The sequence below is a fragment of the Eriocheir sinensis genome, chromosome 56 (assembly GCF_024679095.1).
Source record: "Eriocheir sinensis breed Jianghai 21 chromosome 56, ASM2467909v1, whole genome shotgun sequence".
NCBI classification, from domain to species: Eukaryota; Metazoa; Arthropoda; class Malacostraca; order Decapoda; family Varunidae; genus Eriocheir; species Eriocheir sinensis.
In genome coordinates this window covers 1,368,627-1,376,256 of record NC_066564.1, presented here as the reverse complement: position 1 = coordinate 1,376,256, position 7,630 = coordinate 1,368,627, and the positions used below count along the sequence as shown (strand labels likewise).

Genomic DNA, 7,630 nt, shown 5'->3' with positions numbered 1-7,630 from the left:
CTCGCTCGCCAGCGCTTCCCAGGAGACCAAGACGCAGCGGCTACTTAGAGTCAGCAGAGCAAGCAGTCATCGGAGCTTCCCAGTCTAGCCAACGGCGATGACTACGCGATAACCCCGAAAACCTAAACTTTTAAGGAAAGGTGTTCGAGTCCTTGTGTTAATGTGCACGCGTGCAGGTATTATAATGACTAAGGAGCCGCCTGACGGACGGCCGTGCCAGGTGAGTCTGAGGGTTGCCAGCTGAGCAGCGACAGGTGGGCGGCGTGGAGGTGACGAGACGAACAATCTTTCTCTGCCTGTGCGTTTATCTTTTTTTTTTTCTTGTTCATTTGCTCATAAATCTCACATTCAATCATTAACACCATCAGGCGAGGAGTCATTTATGGAGGGTGAGGAGGGACTCTGGGATGCCAACTGAGTGCTTGAGTTTGCTGTTCCTGGAATAACTCTCAAAGACTTTTCATTTCCGGTTCTCATTGCACCTCGTCAAGCACCCCCGGCCCGCTCATGTTGCACCGCGTCACTTTTCGTCTTGTGTTCCCTCACATGAAAAACGCCGGAGCCTGAAACACTAGCCCTATGGGAACGCTTCGGCAGAAACAGAACAGCCATTTCCGTCATGCAAATTCATTACGCACCAGGAGAAGCAGGAACAGAACAGCCATTTCCGTCATGCAAATTCATTACGCACCAGGAGAAGCAGGAACAGAACATCATTTCCGTCATGCAAATTCATTACGCACCAGGAGAAGCAGGAACAGAACAGCCATTTCCGTCATGCAAATTCATTACGCACCAGGAGAAGCAGGAACAGAACAGCCATTTCCGTCATGCAAATTCATTACGCACTAGGATAAGCAGGAAGAGAACTGGCACTTCCTTGAGAGCTGTTGATGTATCGTTTGAAGGTTGCAGGATCTATGTACGCGTAATTATTATTCCCGAGCAAATGTAAAAAGTGTTAATTTCGCGCCTGGGCAACAAACCGAGTAGTCCTGGCCGGCGCGTGGTGTCCCGAGGCGGCGCATCGTGCAGGGGCCGCTCAACACGTGTACATCCCTATCGCTGACAACGCGCAGCTGCCGCAACCACCCCCGCCACCCCCACCACTATCACCTCCCTCCTCCACAAGCACTTAACTTCACCACCCACGGTTTCCTGCACTACCCAATTTAAATGTCTCCATGTACTCAACATGCAAAGAATATACTCCTCATTCTCCTCGTTTCCTAGTTATTCCTCTCATCATCTCCTTCAATCGATTTCTCCTCTCATTTCTTCTCCTTTCTTCTTCTCTCTTTCTTCTCATATATCTTCTACCTGTGTTCTCTTGGCCCGCTCCTTCCCCTTTCTTCTCTCTCTCGATCCTGTATACCTGCCCGTAGCTTAATTAACTAGACGCACCACCTGGAGTGCACAAGGTAGGCCGACCCTTGACATCCCTCCCTCCCCACGAGTCCCAAACTTGTTCTCCGCCGCCCTCACAACCTCGATCGTCAGCCGGGGGACGTGCTGATGCATATTAATTTGCCTTGAAGCTGACGGGGGGGCAGAGGATCAAGGGGACGATGACGAGGCACTGCAGGGGGAGCTGAGGGAGTGGGTTGAAGTGGGCAGGGAGAGGGAAGTGAGGGAAGGGGAGGAGGAATTGAAGAAGTGGCGCAGCGTGGGGAGTTAGAGGGAAGTGAGAAGGGATAAGAGGTACGTTGGGGGTATTGGAGGGGATTGGAGGGCCATTAGATCATAGGGGAGGGTTACAGGGACGTGTATTGAACATGTCCTAGAAATATAGTCCATCATAATGAGTTGGAAGTGAGGGGAGAAGAAAAGGAAGCGAAAAACTGGTGTAGGGCGGGTAGTTATTGGGAAGTAGGGAGAGATTTGAGCTACGTTGAGGGCTCTGGAGGGCTGTTAAAGGGACGTGTATTGAACAGGAGCAAGGAATATAATCCACCATAACGAGTTGAAAGTGAGGGGAGAGGAGGAGGAAGTTAAGAAATGGCGTAGGGCGGGGAGGTAGAGGAAAGTGAGGAGAGATAATAGGTATATGCTGGGGGCTCTGGAGGGCTGTTAAAGGGACGTGTATTGAACAGGATCAAGAATTATAATCCACCATAACGAGTTGGAAGTGAGGGGAGGGGAGGAGGAAGTGAAGAAGTCCTTGGCGTAGGGGAGGGAGATAGAGGAAAGTGGGGAGAGATAAGAGGTACGCTGGGGGCTCTGGAGGGCTGTTAAAGGGACGTGTATTGAACAGGAACGAGAAATCTAGTCCATCAGAACGAGTTGGAAGTGAGGGGAGGGGAGGAGGAAGTGAAGAAGTGGCGTATGGCGGGGAGGTAGAGGAAAAGGAGGAGAGATAAGAGGTACGCTAGGGGCTCTGAAGGGCTGTTAAAGGGAGCGAGAAATCTAGTTCATTATAACGAGTTGAGGTCCGTTTTGTCACTTCCGGCACGTGAATCCTTACCAAAATATCCACAACCCTTTCCTCTCTTCCCCCCTCTGACCCACTCCCTCCTCGCCCACAAGCCTTTCTTTCATAACCATTTAACAATTTTCTTCTGATAATTCTCTCCCTCTCTTTATACACGCCACTGCGAAAACATCCACGCGGCATGTAAACTCATATATTCACGGCCTGTCAGCTCTCAGATATCACACAACAACAAACACTCATTCGCTTTCCCGTCACGGCCCAAGCAAGACCCTCACATGCAGGCGAATAAGTGTACCACCGTAATCCCTTAATGATATTCTGGAAGTGAGTTCGCATTATACAATTAACGCTTGAGCACCCGCCGGCCGCTGCTCTCACGCCGGCCGTAATGAAGACTTGTGGGGCGCTGAATGGGTGTTGCTGCGGCGGCCCTTCTGGTATGTGCTTGGGCGACTAGCCACTGAACCTGCGTATGATGTAATGAGAGAGGGAGAGGGAGAGGAGAGGAGAGTAGATAGCAGAAGAGGAGGTGAGAGAAGAGAAGAGAGAGAGAATGAATGAACGACATCGTATACAAGACATCCTAAGTGACACCGTTTAGTACGCAGCGTGGCTTTTTGTCGTCTTCTTCGTCTCGGCTTTCAACGGCCTTCCTCCTCAGCCAAACACGCACACACGCACGCATTCACACCTGAACCCTTGACATATTTCACAAACCAATCCAAACGCGTCTTCTTCTGCTAAAAATGTAGGAAGCAACACAGCCCCGTTCTTCGTTTCCCAAGGGCCCGAGATGACTTGTGGGAAGGAGAGAGAGAGAGTCATTGCTGCCTTGTTTGGTTAGTATTAGGATGAAATGAGGCTGTTAGAGAGTGAGTGACGGAGAAAAGGAGAGAGGATGAGGAGGAGGAAGTGTAAGAATGAGGAGGTTAAGAGATGAGACTTAGCCAGTATTCCCAGACGCTTCCTTCCCTCACATCATCCATATCCAGAAGCCGAAAAGGAGATCAAGCGGGTTCTAATGAGTGTTGTTTCAGGTTCACGGTACAGCAGAACGGTCATATTACAAGCAGGGTCACAAAACTACCCATGGAAATAGCCCAAAACTCCTTCGAAAGCCTTGTCAAATATGAGTTTATGAATGCGACCCTCGAACCACGTGATGAGTGAGAGGTACTTGGGTGTGCTGATGAGTCTGTTAGAGGAGGAGGGTCGCGAAGTCAAGGGGAAGATGAGTAATTCTACCATCCATCTCTTTGGTCATGTGTGTGGAAGGTAGAGTAATGGAGATGCCTTACAGTGACGGCTGCAAGAATAAGTGGACGGGTGGGTGAATGAGTGGGTGAGTATAGGACCGGGAGATGCGGGAGTGGGTGTGAGAGGGAGCAGCGTGAGTGGCGGGGTGAGTGGGGAGAGGGGAGAGAGAGAGAGAGAGAGAGAGAGAGAGAGAGAGAGAGAGAGAGAGAGAGAGAGAGAGAGAGAGAGAGAGAGAGAGAGAGAGAGAGAGAGAGAGAGAGAGAGAGAGAGAGACTTTCATTCTATCACGGGGTAGTTTGTTCCTTGTTTTTAGATTTTTTTTTTTGTATGAATGGGAAGAGAGAGAGAGAGAGAGAGAGAGAGAGAGAGAGAGAGAGAGAGACCGGTATTTCATTTTTTGCATCTTTTTTTAACTTTTCTAATCGTTCTCAGAAGCTTCTTTCCGATACATTTTTTTTTTGTCCTCATTGTTATCTTTGGTCCTTCTGCCTGCCTTTGAAGTTACTATGTATACACTCCACCTCTCTCTCTCTCTCCCCCTCCTCCTCCTCCTGCTCCTCCTCCTCCTCCTCTCTGATCCGTTCAACAGGTCGCCAAGTTCCTGGAGGATAGATCAAATCACTAACGCAGGCAGCTTCCTCATACCCGGCAGTTTTTTTTGTTGTCTGTTCTTCAATGTTTTCATGTTTCCTCTTCCTCCTCCTCCTCTCAATTCCTCCCCCCCCCCTTCCCCCCGCCCCCCTCGTGCTATCCCGTCTGGTGGTAATTGCTCTAACAGGATAAACCTTATTATCTCGTCCGATCGGGGCATCAAGAACCCATTTTAACGCCTCCCAAAAGACCGAAACGCCCGTGTCCGCGCCCTGAAAAACAACCCTTCGCTACTCCTGCCGTGTCGCGCCCTCCTCGGCTCCGTCTTACGTTTGTTTGGACCCCCTCCCGATGCCTCCTTTCCTCCTCCTCCTCCTCCTCCTCCTCCTCCTCCTCCTTTCCTGGCCCGTTCATCGCTCGCTCTTGTTTTTCTCCCTCTCGTCTGCCTGGGAACGTCTTGCCTCCGCGTCAAGTTACATGAATTGAGACTTTTTGTTCTTTCCTTCCTTTTTTTCTCTTTAGCCTCTTGTCTTTAAGTGTATTTTTTTACGCCGCGCCGTTTTTTCTTTCTGGGTCTGTGATGTAACGCAAGACGCTGTGTCATGCGTTAATGGTTTGCGTCTGCTCCGCGTCCATTTAAGAAGAAGTCAAGCTAGATTTACGCTAATTATTATTATAACTTGGAGGCGCGAGGGCTTGGGGGAGGAGGGAGGGGGTGGGATGGAGGACGAGGGCGGGAGGAATGGGTGGAGGACGAGGTGTGCGGATGGGTGGGTGGGTGGATAGATGGCAGGAGTAGGGGGCATGGGTGAGGCTGTGGGTGGGGTGGATGACAAGATGGATGAGGAATGGGTGGGTGGATGATAGGAGTATAGGGCCATGGATGAGGCTGTGGGTGGGATGGATGACAAGGTGGGTGAGGAATGGATGGGTGGATGGTAGGAGTATAGGGCATGGGTGAGGCTGTGGGTGGGGTGGAGGACGAGGTGGGTGAGGAATGAATGAGTGGATGGTAGAAGTATAGGCCATGGATGAGGGTGAGTTGAAGATGGCTGAGGAAGGATGAGGAAGTGAGGGAGGGTGAGGGCTGAAAGGAGGGTCAGAGGGATGTACGGGCAGGACGCTGAATACCTCAACTTGCCGCACTATTAACGAGGAATAGTTGCTGGTAATGTAACCTTCCCACCCCTCGAGCTCCCTCCCTCTCGCCCTCTCTCGATCCTGGGCCTGACAGCGCTGCGGAATTATGGGATGACGGCGTTATTCATCCTGGCAGTAATGGACCCGTTTGTTCCACTTCGCACCTCGGACTTTGATGGCGAGAGGAAGGACCACTGAGGGACGGACGGAGGAGGAGGAAGAGGGGGGGGCAAAGGGAAGAGGGAGGATGGAGAGGGAAGGATGGGGTGTCAGTGCAGGAGTGAGGGTTAAGAGATGAGACGGTCAGTAGTAATGAAGAGGAGACTTGCTGCTCGGGGCTTTGGGATGTTCATGGCTCTTGCTGATGATGAATGGACGTGAGGAAATTGATCATTGCGTCGTATATGGAACTTAAGAAGACGAACCAGAACGGTGCAGGGAGGAAGAGAGTAATGAGAAACGGAATGAAAACACAGGCATTTGAGGATGAGGCAACAAAACAGAAAATAATGGCTGCGACGAGGTGACATAAAGAAGAATAAGAAGACGAGGAACATAGTCATTCATAAATAAAAAGAAGAAGAGCGTGAGGAGGAAACGTCACATACAATACAGTGAAAAAGACGAAGCAGAAAAAAAGGGAAATGAAAAATGAAACAATGAAATAACACATAAGAGAAGTAGGCAAGAACACAGAAAACAAGAGAGAGAGAGAGAGAGAGAGAGAGAGAGAGAGAGAGAGAGAGAGAGAGAGAGAGAGAGAGAGAGAGAGAGAGAGAGAGAGAGAGAGAGAGAGAGAGAGAGAGAGAGAGAGAGAGAGAGAGAGAGAGAGAGAAGGCCTGCAAAGAGATGACGTATAGAGGAATAAGAAAAGAAGGAACATTGCCACTCCTAAAAAAAAGGAGGAGGAAGAAAGTGAGGAGGAAGCGCCTTATAAGAAAGCGAAGAAGACGAAACAGAAAGATCGGAGAAAGACGAAAATGAGAAGATTAATAAGAAAATGAGAGTTAGGGAAGAAAAGAGAAGATAAGGAAGGGAAAAAGCCTGTAAAGAGATGACGTATAGAAGAATAGGAAGACGAGGAACAGTACCCTTGGCCACTCCACACTACTCTATTTAGGAGCAGTCAGTAGCGGGCTTTTTTTTCATTATTGTTTTCTTTTTTTTTTACGCCTTTGCACTGTCTCCTCTGCTGTAAAAAAAACACGTATTAAAAGGAGGAGGAAGCGGCCACTGGAAGAAAAGAGAAAATAAAGAAAAAGGAAGAAAAGATAGAATAAGGAAAAGAAAAAGCCTGTAAGAAGGTGACATAGGGAAAAGTAAGAAGACGAGGAACAGTACCACGTAAAAAAAAAAAAAAGGAGGAGGAAGCGGCCACTGGAAGAAAAGGGAAGAAAAGACAGAATAAGGAAAAGAAAAACCCTGGAAGAAGGTGACGTAGGGAAGAGTAAAGAGACGAGGAACATTGCCGCACATAAAAAAAAAAAGGAGGAGGAAGCGGCCACTGGAAGAAAAGGGAAGAAAAGACAAAATAAGGAAAAGAAAAACCCTGGAAGAGATGACATATAGAAGAGTAAGAAGACGAGGAACAGTGCCACGTAAAAAAAAAAAAAGGAGGAGGAAGAGAGTGAGGAGGAAGCGGCCACTGGAGGAGATAAAACTGCCACCGCTTGCCCTCCCGCCATGACCCACAGTTCTACCACAGGGGCGGGCGGGGGTGGGGGGGGGTTGGGGGGCGTCTATGGGTGGAGCAGAGGAAGCCTTCATTGCCTCCGCCCTTAGGTAACCGAGCTGTGAAAGGGCGTGCTGGACCCCCTCGAATGTAACCCTTTTTAAGAACTTTCAATCCCTTTTCTTGGTTCTCTTTCCACGTTATCGTTCATAGGCAAAAGGAGTTGAAATTAGTCCATATTTAGTTATTTTTTTGTTTTCTTTTTTTCTTTCTACTAATGATGCCGATTTTACTTCTTTTTATATAAGGAATTTGTAGTTACCTTATGATTTATTTCTGAAACGCCATCTTGCGCACCTTTAACGATATGCCCCTAACTTTAATTTAACCTTCTCGTTTCATTCCGTTCAGTCCATGCATTACTTCGCCTTTTCGCAGCTCTATCTTAACACCTACTCGGTTACCTCAGTGCTGCTTAGAATATATAACCTTCAGTCATGCAACGCGCCCCTTTCTACCGCTTTCCTTTCCTTTAA

The 7,630-nt window shown here is 48.9% G+C and overlaps 1 protein-coding gene across 2 annotated transcripts in view; it reads left to right on the top strand.

The window, feature by feature from the left end:
• LOC126984152 (sodium- and chloride-dependent GABA transporter 1-like) overlaps positions 1-7,630 on the top strand; it is a 102,937-nt gene that overhangs the window by 58,709 nt on the left and 36,598 nt on the right. The window lies entirely within an intron of this gene.